The 17,437-nt window shown below is 36.3% G+C and overlaps 1 pseudogene; it reads right to left on the bottom strand.

Moving 5' to 3' along the window:
* Positions 1–16,622: 16,622 nt before the first annotated feature.
* LOC101334676 (putative large ribosomal subunit protein eL32') lies at positions 16,623–17,030 on the bottom strand (annotated as a pseudogene).
* Positions 17,031–17,437: the final 407 nt, after the last annotated feature.

Here is a 17,437-nt window from a genome sequence, read left to right as displayed (position 1 = left end):
AAGACAGAATGGTGGAATTCACTGCCGTGCAACACAATAAAGATAAAAGAATGAAAAGAAATGAAGAAAGCCTAAGAGACCTCTGGGACAACATTAAATACACCAACATTTGCATTATAGGTGTCCCAGAAGGAGAAGAGAGAAAGGGCCAAGAAAATATTTGAAGAGATTATAGTCAAAAACTTCCCTAACGTGGGAAAGGAAATAGCCACCCAAGGCCAGGAAGCAAAGAGAGTCCGAGGCAGGATAAACCCAAGGAGAAATGCGCTGAGACACAGAGTAATCAAACTGACAAAAATTAAAGATAAAGAAAAATTATGAAAAGCAGCAAGGGAAAACTGACAAATAACATACAAGAGAACTCCCATAAGGTTAACAGCTGATTTCTCAGCAGAAACTCCACATCTAGAAATGAATGCCATGTTATATTTAAAGTGATGAAAGGGAAGAAACTACAACCAAGATTACTCTACCCAGAAAGGATCTCATTCTGATTTGACAGAGAAATCAAAAGCTTTACAGACAAACAAAAGCTAGGAGAACTCAGCACCACCAAACCAGCTCTAAAACGAGTGCTAAAGGAACTTCTCTAAGTGAGAAACACAAAAAAAGGACCTAAAGGAACAATCCCAAAACAATTAAGAAAATGGTAATAGGAATATACATATCAATAATTACCTTAAATGTGAATGGATTAAATGTTCTAACCAAAATACACAGGCTCGCAGAATGAATACAAAAACAAGACCCATATATATGCTGTCTACAAGAGACCCACTTCAGAACAAGGGACACATACAGACTGAAAGTGAGGGGATAGAAAAAGATATTCCATGCAAATGGAAATCTAAAGAAAGAGCTGGAGTAGCAATTCTCATATCAGATAAAATAGACTTTAATATAAAGAACGTTACAAGAGATGAGGAAGGACACTACATAATGATCCAGGGATCAATCCAAGAAGATATAACAATTATAAATGTTTATGAACCCAATGTAGGCGCACCTGAATACATAAGGCAAATGCTAACAACCATGAAAAGGGAAATCAACAGTAACAGAATAATAGTAGGTGACTTTAATACCCCATTTACACAAATGGACAGATCATCCAGAAAAAAGAATTAATAAGGAAACACAACCTTTAAATGATACAATAGACCAGATAGATTTAATTGATATTTATAGGACATTCTATCTGAAAACAGCAGATTACACTTTCTTCTCAAGTGCGCATGGAACATTCTCCAGGATAGATCACATCTTGGGTCATAAAGCAAGCCTTGGTAAATTTAAGAAAATTGAAATCATATCAAGCATCTTTCCTGACAACAACACTATGAGATTAGATATAAATTAAAGGGAAAAAATGTAAAAAACACAAATACATGGAGGCTAAACAATATGTTACTAAATAACCAAGAGATCACTGAAGAAATCAAAAAATAGAGATAAATGACAATGAAAACATGATGATCCAAAACCTATGGGATACAGCAAAAGCAGTTCTAAGAGAGTTTATAGCAATACAATCCTATCTCAAGAAACAAGAAAAATCTCAAATAAACAATCTAACTTTATACCTAAAGGAACTAGAGAAAGAAAAACAAACAAAACACAAAGTTAGTAGAAGGAAGGAAATCATAAAGATTAGAGCAGAAATAAATGAAATAGAAACGAAGAAAACAATAACACAGATCAATAAAACTAAAAGCTGGTTCTTTGAGAAGATAAACAAAATTGATAAACCTTTAGCCAGACTCATCAAGAAAAAAGGGATATTACTCAAATCAATAAAATTAGAAATGAAAAAGGAGAAGTTACAACAGAGACCACAAAAATACAAAGCGTCATAAGAGATTACTACAAGCAACTCTGGATAACCTGGAAGAAATTGACAAATACTTAGAAAGGTATAACCATCCAAAACTGAACCAGAAAGAAATAGAAAATATGAACAGAACAATCACAAGTAATGAAATTCAAACTGTGATTAAAAATCTTCCATAAAACAAAAGTCCAGAACAAGATGGCTTCTATCAAATTGAATTCTATCAAATATTTGGAGAAGAGCTAACACCCATCCTTCTCAAACTCTTCCAAAAATTTCAGAGGAAGGAACAATCCCAAACTCACTCTATGAGGCCACCATCACCCTGATACCAAAACCAGACAAAGATACTCCAAAAATGAAAATTATAGACCAACATCACAGATGAATATAGATGTAAAAATCCTCAACAATATACTAGCAAACAGAATCCAACAACACATTAAAAGGATCATACAGCAGGCTCAAGTGGGATTTATCCCAGGGATGCGAGGATTCTTCAATATGCACAATATGCACAAATCAATCAAGATACACCACATTAACAAATTGGTGTTAAAATTTGTTAAAATACACCACATTAACAAAAAATAAAAACCATATGATCATCTCAATAGATACAGAGCAAGTTTTGACAAAATTCAACACCCATTTATGAGGAAGACTCTCCAGAAAGTATGCACAGAGGGAACCTACCTCAACATAATAAAGACCGTATATGACAAACCCACAGCAAACATCATTCTCAGTGGTGAAAAACTGAAAGCATTTCCTCTAAGATCAGGAAAAAAACAAGGTTGTCCACTCTCACCATTATTATTCAACATAGTTTTGGAAGTCCTAGCCACAGCAACCAGAGAAGAAAAAGAAATAAAAGGAATCCAAATTGGAAAAGAGAAGTAAAACTGTCACTGTTTGCAGATGACATGATACTATACATAGATAATCGTAAAGAGGCCACCAGAAAACTACTAGAGCTAATCAATGAATTTGGTAAAGTTGCAGGATACAAAATTAATGACCAGAAATCTCTGGCATTCCTATACACTAACAACAAAAGATCAGAAAGAGAAATTAAGAAAAAAATTCCATTTGCCACTGCAACAAAAAGAGTAAAATACCTAGGAATATACCTACCTAAGGAGGTAAAAGACCTGTACTCAGAAAACTATAAGACACTGATGAAAGAAATCAAAGATGACACAAACAAATGGAGAGATAGATCATGTTCTTGGATTAGAAGAATCAATATTGTGAAAATGACTATACTAATCAAAGCAATCTACAGATTCAATGCAATCCCTATCAAATTACCAATGGTGTTTTTTACAGAATTAGAACAAAAAAAAATCTTAAAATTTGTATGGAGACACAAATGACTCTGAATAGCCAAAGCAATCTTGAGGGGAAAAAAAATGGAGCTGGAGGAATCAGGCTCCCTGATTTCAGACTATACTACAAAGCTACAGTAATCAAGACAGTATGGTACTGGCACAAAAACAGAAATCTAGATCAATGGAACAGGATAGAAAGCCCAGAGATAAATCCACACACCTATGGTCAACTAATCTATGACAAAGGAGGCAAGGATATACCATGGTGAAAAGACTGTCCCTTCAATAAGTGTTGCTGGGAAAACTGGACAGCTATATGTAAAACAATGAAATTAGAATACTCCTTAACACCATACAAAAAAATAAACTCAAAATGGATTAAAGACTTAAGTGTAAGACCAGACACTATAATACTCTTAGAGGAAAACATAGGAAGAACACTCTTTGACATAAATCACAGCAGGGTCTTTTTGACCCACCTCTTAGAGTAATGGAAATAAAAATAAACAAATGGGACCTAATGAATGTTAAAAGCTTTTGCACAGCAAAGAAAACTATAAACAAGACGAAAAGACAACCTTCAGAATGGGAGAAAATATTTGCAAATGAATCAACAGACAAAGGATTAATCTCCAAAATAAACAGCTCATGCAGCTCAATATTAAAAAAACAAACAACTCAATCAAAAAATGGGCAGAAGAACTAAATAGACATTTCTCCAAAGAAGACATAGAGATGGCCAAGAGGCACATGAAAAGCTGCTCAACATCACTAATTATTAGAGAAATGCAAATCAAAACTACAATGGGGTATCACCTCACACCAGTTAGAATGGGCATCATCATAAAATCTACAAACAACAAATACTGGAGAGGGTGTGGAGGAAAGGGAACCCTCTTGCACTGTTGGTGGGAATGTAAATTGATACAGCCACTATGGAGAACAGTATGGAGGTTCCTTAAAAAACTAAAAATAGAATTACCATATGACCCAGCAATCCCACTATTGGACATATACCCAAAGAAAACCATAATTCAAAAAGACACATGCACCCCAATGTTCGTTGCAGCCCTATTTACAATAGACAACTCACAGAGCCAACCTAAATGCCCATTAACAGATGAATGGATAAAGAAGATGTGGTAAATATATACAATGGAATATTACTCAGCCATAAAAAGAATGAAATTGGGTCATTTGAAGTGACGTGGATGGACCTAGAGACTGTCATACAGAGTGAAGTAAGTCAGAAAGAGTAAAACAAGTATTTTATATTAATGCATATATGTGGAATGTAGAAAAATGGTACAGATGAACCAGTTTGCAAGGCAGAAATAGAGACACAGATGTAGAGAACAAATATATGGACACCAAGGGGGAAAGCAGAGGGGCGGGGGGCAGTGATGGTGGTGGGATGAATTGGGAGATTGGGATTGACATATATACACTAACATGTATAAAATAGATAACTAATGAGAACCTGCTGTATAAAAATAAAATAATATAAAATTCAGAACAAAGAAATAAATAGAAAGAGAATATTTTAAAAAAATAAAATAAAATAAATGATGCCAATAAAATTTACCTGGGATTCTCTGTAAATATCAGACAAGTTGCCTATTTTTCTATCATAGAGACAAGATAAGGCGGACTATCTAATAAATAGTCAAAGAATTTGACAGCTCAGAGCCACCTAATGTTTGGAGCATGAAATACATACTTTAAGAGGGGTGTGAATACAGATGGATATTGCCAAAAAATTGGAATTGGGGCAGTGTCAAAGGAAAACTGCACTGATGGAGTTAAACAAGCAAGGAAGACTTCATTCAAGACTACTGCTTAGGGGTCAAGACTACTGCAGTCATGGAGAGAAATCGAATTCAACTGTGGAAACAAAAGGCAGGAGAGAACATTAAGGCCACCTTGGTCAGAAGGTAGAGCTGGGTTTGGAGAGAATTCGGAAATATGTTCCCCTCCTAGCGGAAGCACCGTCATAGGGAAATGAGAACTCAGAACATGTAGTATCCTATTTTGTTATTGGGAAAAGAAAAAAGGCTTTTCTCTCAATCTCTGCCTGGACTCTTGGCACTAATGTGCTAGTAAAGGGTTAACAATTATTTTTTTCCCCTTCAGAAGAAAACAGAGCCTTTTTTTGTAGGGTTTGTTCATTTCCATGCTGTAAATTTTCCCAGTATGACCTACTTCAAGCTATCAATTTAATAATACTGCAACGTGAATTTGGGAAAAAAGGCTCACAATCAGGTTTTCAGAGGTAGAATCAGCCAACTTAAGCACATCACACTGCTTTTACGCCATACACACAGACAAAAAATGAGAAGCATCTAGAAATAATAATAATAATATATGCTAAGGATCCAACTCCTCATTAATGAGACTTTAGACAAGTATATAAAGAGAAGAAGTTTAGGGTAGGAATAGCTTAAGAATTATAACACAGACATCAACTCATAACACCTTACAAATAGCATCTGACTTAATTCCCATTACTGAATTATGATGAGAAAAACCAAGGGTCTCAGCTTCACATAAATAGTAAATGGCCAAGCTGGGAATGGATCAGAGGACTAACTGCTTCCCAAACCCTCTCTCTCCATGAGCTCAACTCTGAACAACATTCACAAATCCTTTTCTCAAGACCTACATCTTCAAAAATATGTCTCACCTAGAGCCCACAATTCTCACAGCTTGATACACCTTTTAAGCACAAACACACCCCAGGATGTTGAAAATATGAAAATTTGTGAGGGAAATCCTTAGTCCATTAGCATCCCTTGCATATAAATGGGAGATATTCTGACATGATCCAATGGAAGAAGAAAGGAGTAACTTTTTGATTTGGAAGAAGACAGTTACAGAAACTTCAATAGTTTGAAGCCCTATTGTGATATATGGGAAAGCAAATGTTAAGTCTAAAATGAGAAGAGAGGCAAAAATCAAGGCCCCTGGAAACAATAATCGGCTGACTTATTCATCTTTGTATCACTCCGGGTCAGAATGTGGCTGAACTCAGAGCAGGTGCTGGATACTAGTTTGAAGAAACGAGAGAGAATTGGAGGGAAAGCCAGATGGAAGGAAAGGTAGAAAGAAAGACAAAAGGGAAAGAGAAAATTCAGGAGGGAGCGAGGGGCACCTGGTGGGTGTACTTTTAAAAATGTGAAGAGTGTCCAAAAATGGAGTAAAAAGGCTGTCACAGCTAGGAAATGTGGCCTGACTTTGACATTCACCTAAGCACTGGCTTCTGCAGGCCCACAATTGACTAAATGTTATTTGTAATCTTCACCTTTTCCACCTTGTCACAACATGGAACTCTCTTGGTCACACCCATTTATAGGACATAGTTATTAAATATTGTGCAGGACAACAATGCTACCCTCACTTTGCCCCAGCTTTGCCCTCCCACCCCATGTCCTCAAGTCCATTCTCTATGTCTACCTCTTTATTCCTGCCCTCCAACTAGGTTCATCAGTACCTTTTTTTTTCTTTTAGAGTCCATATATATGTGTTAGTATATGGTATTTGTTTTTCTCTTTCTGACTTACTTCACTCTGTATGACAGACTCTAGGTCCATCCACCTCACTACAAATAATTCAGTTTCGTTTCTTTTTATGGCTGAGTAATATTCCATTGTATATATGTGCCATATCTTCTTTATCCATTCTTCTGTCAATGGACACTTAGGTTGCTTCCATGTGCTGGGTACTGTAAATAGTGCTGCAGTGAACATTGTGGTACATGTCTCTTTTTGAATTATGGTTTTCTCAGGGTTTATGCCCAGTAGTGGGTTTGCTGGGTCATATGGTAGTTCTATTTTTAGTTTTTAAAAGAATCTCCATACTGTTTTCCATAGTGGTTGTATCAATTTACATTCCCACCAACAGTGCATGAGGATTCCCATTTCACCACACCCTTTCCAGCATTTATTGTTTCTAGATTTTTTGATAATGGCCATTCTGACCAGTGTGAGGTGATTCCTATACACCAACAACAAAAAATCAGAAAGAGAAATTAAGGAAACACTCCCATTTACCATTGCAATAAAAAGAATAAAATACCTAGGAATAACCTGCCTAAGAAGGCAAAAGACTTGTACTCAGAAAACTATAAAACACTGATGAAAGAAATCAAAAATGACATAAACAGATGGAGAAATATACCATGTTCTTGGATTGGAAGAATCAATATTGTGAAAATGACTATACTATGCAAAGCAATCTACAAATTCAATGCAATCCCTATGAAACTACCAATGGCATTCTTCACAGAATTAGAATAAAAAAATCTTACAATTTGTATGGAAACACAAAAGACTCCAAATAACCAAAGCAATCTTGAGAAAGAAAAACTGAGTTGGAGGAATCAGGCTTCCTGACTTCAAACTATACCACAAAGCTACAGTAATCAAGACAGTATAGCACTGGCACAAAACAGAAATATAGATCAGTGGTACAGGATAGAATGCCCAGAGATAAACCCACACATATATGGGCACCTAATTTATGACAAAGGAGGCAAGAACATACAATGGAGAAAAGACAGCCTCTTCAATAAGTGGTGATGGGAAAACTGGACAGCTACATGTAAAACAATGAAATTAGAACACTACCTAACACCATACACAAAAATAAACTCCAAATGGATTAAAAACTTAAATGTAAGATGAGACACTTTCAAGCTTTTAGAGGAAGACATAGGAAAAACACCCTTTGATATAAACCACAGCAAGATCTTTTTTGACCCACCTCCTAGAGTAACGGAAATAAAAACAAAAGTAAACAAATGGGACTTAATTAGTCTTAAAAGCTTTTGCACAGCAAAGGAAACCATAAACAAGACAAAAAGACAACCCTCAGAATGGGAGAAAATCTTTGCAAATGAAACAACTGACAAAGGATTAATCTCCAAAATATACAAACAGCTCATGGAGCTCAATATCAAAAAACAAACAATCCAGTTAAACGTGGGTGGAAGACCTAAAGAGACATTTCACCAAGGAAGACATACAGATGGCCAAGAGGCACATGAGTAGATGCTCAACATCACTAATTATTAGATAAACACAAATCATGTCATGTCTTTATATATGTATATTTAACAATTAAAAAAATGAAATCAATAAAATATGTATTTTTTTGTATTGCATAGGTAATGTACATGTTTTTATTTTCTATGAAAAATAAGGGAGATTGTTTTATTCAAAGCACACAGCAATAAGAAGTGAAATAAAAATGCTAGAAAATTCTCCCTTTTTGTTCAGTTAAGTAAATGAACTTTCTACCTGGAAGATGATGCTCTCATTGGCCTCAGTGTCATAGATTAATGGCAGCTTTTTGGATGCAACCATTGATAAAAGATTTTTTCTGGTCTTTAATAAAGTACTATTCCATGAAGGATATTATAAGCTCCCAACATGGTTCTTTTGTAGAGTGGTTCAATTTTTTTCCACTTGCATAATTTTCTTTTGTTATCCAAACAATACTCTCTGAAGTACACCTAGATAGCAGTGTAGACTTAGGATTGTTAATGGATTTTTAATTGTCAAAGTTTTTTTTTTAACTTAGTAATTATCAAGGGTTAAGTATTTCTCCATTAGTAAGTATTCCTTGACCAGAGAAAAACATTTATGTTATGAACACTTTTATTATAAAAGAATGTAACACCTCCCAATTCCCTGTATGACTTAATGTTATTAGTTGATCATTTTTCCAAACCCTCAGTAAACCATGCTCTACTACAATTGAAATCATCAGAATCAGCTGCTCATCAAGTTTGAGAAACTTATTTTTAAAAGCAGAGCTATTTTGATTCTATAAGGTGGACACTGTCATTTGTTCTTTAGTTTAAAATCAGTAAAAAGTACTTTTCATGCTCTTTTGCCTTCTTTCTCTCTTTATCTGTTCAGAAGAAAAATGATTATTGTCAGTAGGCGCTAAGTACCTCAGGAAAAGTAGAATCCCTTGACAGAATGTGCTTCAGCCAGATAAGGGGAGATGATGGACTAAACTCATTTTACAGGGTGAAGCTCCCAAAATAAACCAGAGGAAGACATCTGGGATCTGTTGAATGAGCTGCTGTGAAGATAAGGCCACAGCCCTGTGCCTTAAAGGAATGAGACCTGGTAGCAGCAGGCAGTTGCCAAGAGAATTTAACGAATTTAATCACCTCCTACTTTAGTAACCCTGAATTCACTGAAAGGACACTAAAATAGATTTATTCTATTAAAATTTAATTTAATAAAATTTCTGAGGCTTTTGCTGCTTACAGAGAGAAGCTATGTTTAAACATTCATGCACATCAGAGGTGATGATCAGTATGACACTCATCAATCAGGAAGAACACTAGTGACGGCATTAATTCAGGGTCCTGGAGGTGCCCTGAATTATAGGCACTAATCCTTCAGATACTGAATCATGGAGACTTGGGAGATCCCGGATAGAAAAGGTTAGTGAGTATCTACCAAGTTCAGTGTTTATTATCAGTGTCTTCTAAATGAATATAAGCCCCATACAGCTTTTAATTTTGTGCATATTTATTCCTTCTAATAGATAGTATTCCTATTCTTTTTAACTAATGCCTATTCCTTCCTATCCTCCTAACCTTGATACATTTTTAATCAGGCAATATTTCATCCTGCTATCCAATCACAGTTTTTAGATACTGTGCCCTTATGTTTTCCTCTCACTTCATATTTTGAGAGTAACTCGCACAATGACACAGTTGTCATGAAATATAAAGTGATCCCCCTGTACGTTGCATTTTCATCCCTCATTTCACTTTTTCTCACCATGGAGTTTGCAGATCACCCCCATTCTTCCTCCTGCAAATGCTGATCATTAAACTCGCAGGGAATGTTTAATCAACTTACTTCACAAACCAGAAATTGACTGTCATATGCAGAAATACATACAATGGCCACAAAAAATCAATATGAATATTTACACTCCCATCCACTTCCCACACTCACCTTCATCTTACCTCATGAAACATTTTGCTCAGAATATTTCTCCCCTCATCTGCTTAATTGCAAATAAAATTAATGGGGATAGTATTTGGGGGCAGGGAAGAGAACCAGAATGTGAATACTCATATCATAATTCCTGTTACACACATACATCTTGAATGTGATTATCTAAACTGACTGAGATAGTAATACCTGAGGGGTCTTGCATGTCATAGATTTTGAATGTGGGCTTGTGGAAAAAAAAAAAAAAAGAACAGAAAATAGCTCTGTCTAGGAAGAGTTCTCCATTCACTAGACACCTCTGCCCTTCCCAAGTTATCGGTGCTACGTCGCATTGTGTAGTCAGCCACGAGTACAGCCAGCTATCAGAACTGGAAAAGAAACATTAATGAAGCAAATTCCTTTAGACTCACAGATGTTTGTTGCATACATTCTAGCACTATTTTTTCCTCTTTTAACTCAATCTCCTAGGATGACAGAGTCAGTGCAAAGCTGGAGGAAAACAGAGCATTATTAAATTCATTCAGTAAATGCTTTTCAGTACCTACTATGTGCTGACACTGAATCATTCAAAACCCTTTTGAGAAGTAGGTAAAGAAAGATGTACCAGGCACTGGTCAGCCATTAGAGATGCTAGATAGGCAAAGATGATTACAATACAGTATTGATAGGCACCAAGATGGGGATAAATGTTTGGGGTATTAGCTATCAGAGCAACACAGGATGACAGCCATGCAAGGATAGGGGATAACTTTGGAAGTGTTTTGGAGGTACTGATGCTGAGCTGAGTAGCAGTGAGCCCCTCAAAGGGAAGAGGGAAAGGGTGCTCCAGGCAGTGGTGGTTTAAACTAGTTATAAAAGTAACAGGCTGTAAAGTTATAAAGGGCAAAGGAGAATCGGAGAACTTCCTGGCTTAATAACTATTGGGTCTGGGCAGATGATTTTTCTTCTAAGCACCTATCTACTCATGGGCAGCCTTAGAGAGAATGAGAGAGTGGAAAAGAAAAACAAAACAAAAAAGAGCACTTAAGTACTTAATAAATTGCATTTTATCTGCAAACTTTTGGTGATACACTGAGGGAACTCTATTTCTATAAATCTGGAGTGAAAAATATTCAAGTTAGGTAACGATCTTTAACGCAGAAAAAAGAGTTGAGGGTTAAAGGACTTTCTGCTAGAAATTACTAGTTGTTGCAGATTGTAACATCCAGAAGCAGATACCACGTAGAGTATGGGATACAAGATGTTCATAAAGGACCAAAACGTATGAAAGAAATGGTGAAACAAGATAGAGGAAGAAGTCAACTGTGAAGCAAGCACAAGGAAGGCCTGGCCACTCCAGCAGGGATTACTCGAGTGAGCAGTGCCTCTTGGAGTTATGTGCATGGGCCAAAATGGCCATGTCTTTATACCCCTGCCTCACTCAGTTACAACTGGGCTACCCCAGGAAAGGTGTGACCTCAGACAAGGCAGCTCTCACCTGCTGAGATAGACAAATTCTCTGCAGTTGGGCAGCAAGATCTTCCTTGAAGGAGGATCTGGGAGGCACATCTCTGGATCTATTACAACAGTGTTCCCTAAAAGTATGTCCTCCTCCCCTTCTGGGTGAATGCAAGACGGTGCTTCTCAGCCCCTTATAGATGGGCTGGGCACCTCACTCTTCATGGACAATGGAGACCCTACCTGGGAGTCTTCTGTTTCTCTCCTCCTGCACCAAGGGGACTGCATGTTCCATATGGTGGAGCTGAAGGACAGAGGAGCCTCCCTCCACCTGCATTAAAGAACAACTACATGGACATGATTCTGAAGAGTTCAACCTTGAGATGTAATGCAATGAGGAATTGTGATAAGCTCTTAAGGAAGATGGTCACATGATTAGATCTGCCTTTAGAAAGATCAGTCTGGCTACAATATGCAAAGTTTTTGAAAATCGATGAGGCTGGAGGCAGACAACTCATTAGCTACTATGTTTTGAGACAAACGGGATGACAAGGGAAAAGGATTTATAGTCAAGGAAATAAAGTAAAGCTACAGCTAAGGGTTAACTGTACTACTTGATGACAGGTTGGATGGCGGTCAGAATACGTAGTCTGGGGTGTGAGGCTGGGCTCTTCTATTGTATTTCCCATAAGAGCGGCTTGATAGGACAATAATAGCAGCTAATATTTATTAAGCGCATTTGGGCACCAGTCACTCTGCTAATCACTATGCGTGCATTGCCCCCTCTTCTCAGTGGTCACAGTTATCCTTTCTACTCTGCTGACAGAAACCCAGCTTTATTTAGGAACTAGTTTTTTGTGTATCCCTAAGGGGCTTCCCTACCCCCAGGGGTAGATGCTCATCAGTCTATGCCAGCCATTATAATTTCATTTCCCTTATCAGTGATTTGTTACACATGGTCATGTATTAGAAAAACAAGACAAAGAGGAAAGTCTAGTGAGAGGCCTCTGGGATTGTTTTCCTCATAATTAAAAAAGGAGAAATAAAATAGGGACTCACTTGTTCCTGCCTTTGGCACTGCCATGTGAGGCCTCTATGTTAGGAGCTACTTGTATTCTTTTTGTGCCCCAAAGGGGAAAGTCTAGAGACTCCCAGAGAGAGTGACAGGAGCCTTCACATCATGGAGCTGAGCAGGTAACCAACTCTGATAGAGCCGACCTTGGGACTTCCTGTTATGCAAGGTAGCGAATTATTCTCGTTGTTTATGCCACTTTTAGTTTATTCAGTGACTTGCACCTAAAGGATCCTCGCTGATACTGTTTTAGTGTTATTATCTATGTTTGTTATGTTATTATCTATGTTATTATCTATGTTATTATCTATGTTTAGTGTTATTATCTATGTTTGAAGGAGGTAGGAGAAGGAGTGAGGGGATAGCCCAAGCTCTGCAGATCTACCAGCAAGAGTACGAGATCCTCTCACGATCTTGATGGTCACCCCCGTGGAAGTAGTGGAAGTACTAGAAGCTTAAATGCCAGTATTGGGGAAAATAATTTGCTTTTCTCACTTTCTTTTTCCCTGAGATCTGACCTTAGGCTTTCACAATCTCAAGTTTTCTTCTCATTTGTAAGACATCCTTTGTTTCCAGGGATTTTGAAGCCACAACTTTTTTCTTCACTTCTTGCTCTGGTCCTTAAATATTTCAATGGCTCTATTCACCACATTAGATGAAGAATGTCATTAGCTCCGAATGATTGTTAGTGGCTGTTCAAGAACTGACTATAGAAATTCAACCTTTCCCTAGCGACTGGTGTGCAATTTTGTGACACCTAACAGGGTCCTATGCTCTGTAGATCACAGGACTGGGAATGGCTGTTACTGTGGCTACAGATTTTTCAAGAACTGTATTCTTTTGAACAGAAGACCCTGTAACCAAATTCTCAGATTCTGTCTTTTGTTTCCACAGCCTTATTTGTGGCTCAGGTGAAACTATGTTTTCCAAAAGGATAAAATTGTTTATATGTTTTCTTCCTTCAATAAATACAACCTCAAATAGTATAACCTTTAAAAAATGCATTCTTTTCATTTTAACTTCTTTATAGTAGTTATCTAATGAAGGCAAGATATTCCTGAAGGATAGACAAAACAGGGAAAATTGTGTGTTCCAAACCAAAAAAGAAATCAGAGAATGTTAACCGAATCTTAACTTGATTGAAATCTTATTTTGCTGAGTTTTATTTTATTTTTTTTAGTTCTAAATTGAATATTAAAGCATAGAGCACAATGATATCAATACATTCTCTTAACATAATATTCTGTATCCCAAAATGAAGTACGGTATTAAATATGTATTATATTCCTCCACTTGGGGTTTGCATCCCATGTCTTCTCAAAGACTTTCCTCAAACACTCCCTCTCTTGCATCAACCAATTCTCAGTTCTTGATGGAATATTACCACCAGCATACAAACAAGCACTAATATTGGGTTTTTAAAACAAGTCAAATAAAACCTTCCATGACTTTGACCTGAATCATCTTCCTACCACTGTTCCATTCCTTCCCAGTTCATTGTAAATTTTCTTGACAAATAAAGAGTCATGTCATATGATCTTCTACATCAGTCCAATCAAGTTTCCATCCCTTCTTTCTCAGAGAAAAATCTTGTCAGGGTCACAAAAAAAATTATGCAGTGGTCACCGTTCTTTCCTTAACTAGACCTTTCCATTGCTTTCAACATTGCTGCTCACTTTTCTTCCTAAAACTCTCTTTATCTCTTAATGTCTACGACCCCATGTGCTTGTACCTGAGTGCCTGCATTGTTAGCTGCTTCATCACAGTCTCCTTTGCTGGTTCCTTTTCTCCTCCTCAACCACTAAATGTCCTGGGCTCTCTAGGCGACATTTTTTCAAGCCTATGGCTTTAAATAGAACTTGTCTGCTATGACTTCCACATCTGTACCTTAAGATTCAAACCTGCCCTAGAACTCCAGAATCATGTACCCAACACCCTGCTGGATATTTGTCTTCAGGTGTTTTAAAAAGCATCTTAAAATTAACACAGCCAAGATAGAACTCTTGATTCTCATAGAACTCAACTACCAAACTAGCTCCTTTCAGATTAACTTTTTTGAATAAATAACTCCATCCAATTTCTTAAGCCAAACTTTCAGGGATTTTCCTTATTTCTCATTGTCCATCAGAATCCCCACTCCCAAATGTACACGTATAAATTATCCACATATCATGTAAACTTTGCCTTCAAAACATATCCTAAATCTGTCTTCTTCTTTTCCATTTCTACTGTTTAAACCATGATTGCTCAGATTATTCATGTCACTTTAGCTAGTCCCCTGTTTCCATTCTTCTCCCAACACAATAGTTTTTTTGTTTTGTTTTGTTTTTACTTATTAAGTTTATTGAAGTGTGATTTACATGCAATAAAATAGCATCTATTTTAAATTTACAATTTGGTGAGTTTGTCAAATGTATACACCCATATGATCATCAACCCTATCAAGATACAGAATATTTCCATCACACCCACACCCCAAATTTTCCTTGTATCCATTTGTATTTTGCCCACCCTCACCTCTGGCCTAGGCAACAACTGACATCCCATTACTATAGATTAGGTTTACCTATTCTATGATAGTATATACATGGGTTCATATAGCATGTGTTCTTTTGTGTCCTAGGTAGCTCAGCACATTTTTTGAGATTCACAAACATTGTGTCTAGTAGTTTGTTTCATTTTATTGTTTGGATATACCACAATTTGTTTAAGAAAATAGAGAAAATCTTTGTGATCTTAGAGGATAAAAGTACTAAATAGGCTATAATAAAAAATTAACACCATCACAATGAACTGCCCAAAATTAATGTTAACTTACAGCCCAGGGAGATGTTGCTAGGGAGTATACCAAACAAACCATCCATTCTAAAAATCACATAATCAAGAGGATGTATATGTCTAAGCCTGTTCTTCAGTGGGGAAGTAGTAAGGTATAGTAATTAGTTAAACATAATTAGTAGATAAACAGTGAGTTTTGGGGAAAAGAGATTATGTTTTCTGGGATAATTACACACAGGTGACAAGCTAAAAATGGCATAAAATCCCTTGAAATTCTTACATAAAATTACAAGGTATCTGAGGCATCCACAGTGGAGACAATATTCTCCTCCAGTTAAGGAATGGAAAATTAATTATAGGGCATTTCCAAGTAATGTACTCAATACTGCTGTAGTATTAAGTAGACAGAAAGTCCTGCTTTCAAACTGAAATTGCTTTCTATTATCTTTAATAAGTGATGTGTGTACTTGATAGTCTGGATAATCACTAAGGAGTCATTTATACAATATGCCTCCATTTAATGTGAAATCATATGGAAGGTGTCCCAAACAACTGTTCAGTTTCTTTTTATCACTTAAGCCTTAATTAATTTTATTTTATGTTACACTTGTTGAATGTGCTCTTGGAACTTTGTTCCGTTGTTGGGTGAATTATTCTATGATTTCAGTTATGTCCTGCTGATTGATATTTTATTCAAGTCTTTGATCTCCTTAGTAATTTTCTGCAGAAATTTCACCTATAATTGTAGATTTGTCTAATTTTGTTTACAGTATTTTTCAGTTTTTGCTTCATAGATTTATGAATGTTATTAGATACATATTCAGAATTATTATATTTTCATGTTGAACTTACACTTTTATTATGAAATGCTTCTTCTCATCTTTGTTAATATTCCTGGTTGTGAGGACTTCTCTGGATATTTTCCCATCATTTTACTGTTAGACAATCCGTAACTTCATATTTAAAATGTACTTCCTCTAGATGACATACAATTGGATTTAGCTTTTAAATCCAGTATAATATTCTTTGGCTTTTATTTGGAAAGTTTAGAGCATTTATAATTAATCTAATAATTTACATGGTTGTTTTAAAGTATGATTTGCCTATTTGTTTTCAATTTGTCCCATATACATTTTTTTTGAGCTTTATGGTTTTATTAAAACAAATACAATGTGCACACAAGCTGTCTATTCATTTTCTTTGCTGTGCAGCCTGGCGTTGGGATTGGTGACTCTGATGACCAGCTAGGCTGCTCTTTCCACAATGGTTTTGTGGTTCTTAGAGGAGACATTGTGAGCAATCTCAGCACAGTAAGATTTGTTGCACATCAGCAGCATTTCAATTTTCTTTACATTGTGGACCGGGAACTCCCAGAAGCCACTGGACAGCATGTGCTTTGTTTTCTTATTTCTCCGATAATCAATGCTGGGCATCAAGATCTGGCCCCTGAATCTTCTGCAAGTCCTATTGTCAATGCCCCTAGGTTTCTGCCAGTTCCATATAACTTTGACATATCGGTCTGACTGGTGTTAGATGGACTTCTTGGTCCTCTTTTTGATTATCTTTGGCTTCGTGAGAGGTCTGAGGGCGGCCATGATGCCAAGGAAATGGCTGCCACCTTCGTAGGCAGCACCAAGAAAGAGAGTGTCCCATATTTTTTGTTCTTTGTCCCTGCATTCTTTTTGACTATTTAAATACTTTCATTATTCAGTTTTTCTCTACCATGGTCTTACTAGCTATAACTTTTAAGTTTATACAGTAAGAGCTCTAGGATTTGCAATATGCATCTTATCACAGTCTTTCTTCAAGTAATATTATGCCTCTTCAGTTTTAATGTAAGAAATGTATAACAGTACATTTCTATTATACCCTCCTCTTCTTTATACTTTTATTGTCAAATAATCTACATCTATGTATGTCATAAACCCCACAAATATATTATTTTTTATTTTAAACAATAAAATATATTTTAAAGAAATTTAAAAATGAAAGAATTTATTTT

Source organism: Tursiops truncatus, chromosome 3 (genome assembly GCF_011762595.2).
Source record: "Tursiops truncatus isolate mTurTru1 chromosome 3, mTurTru1.mat.Y, whole genome shotgun sequence".
In the NCBI taxonomy this organism is placed as follows: domain Eukaryota; kingdom Metazoa; phylum Chordata; class Mammalia; order Artiodactyla; family Delphinidae; genus Tursiops; species Tursiops truncatus.
Note: the sequence above shows the minus strand (reverse complement) of the source record. Positions and strands in the feature narration are given on the sequence as shown.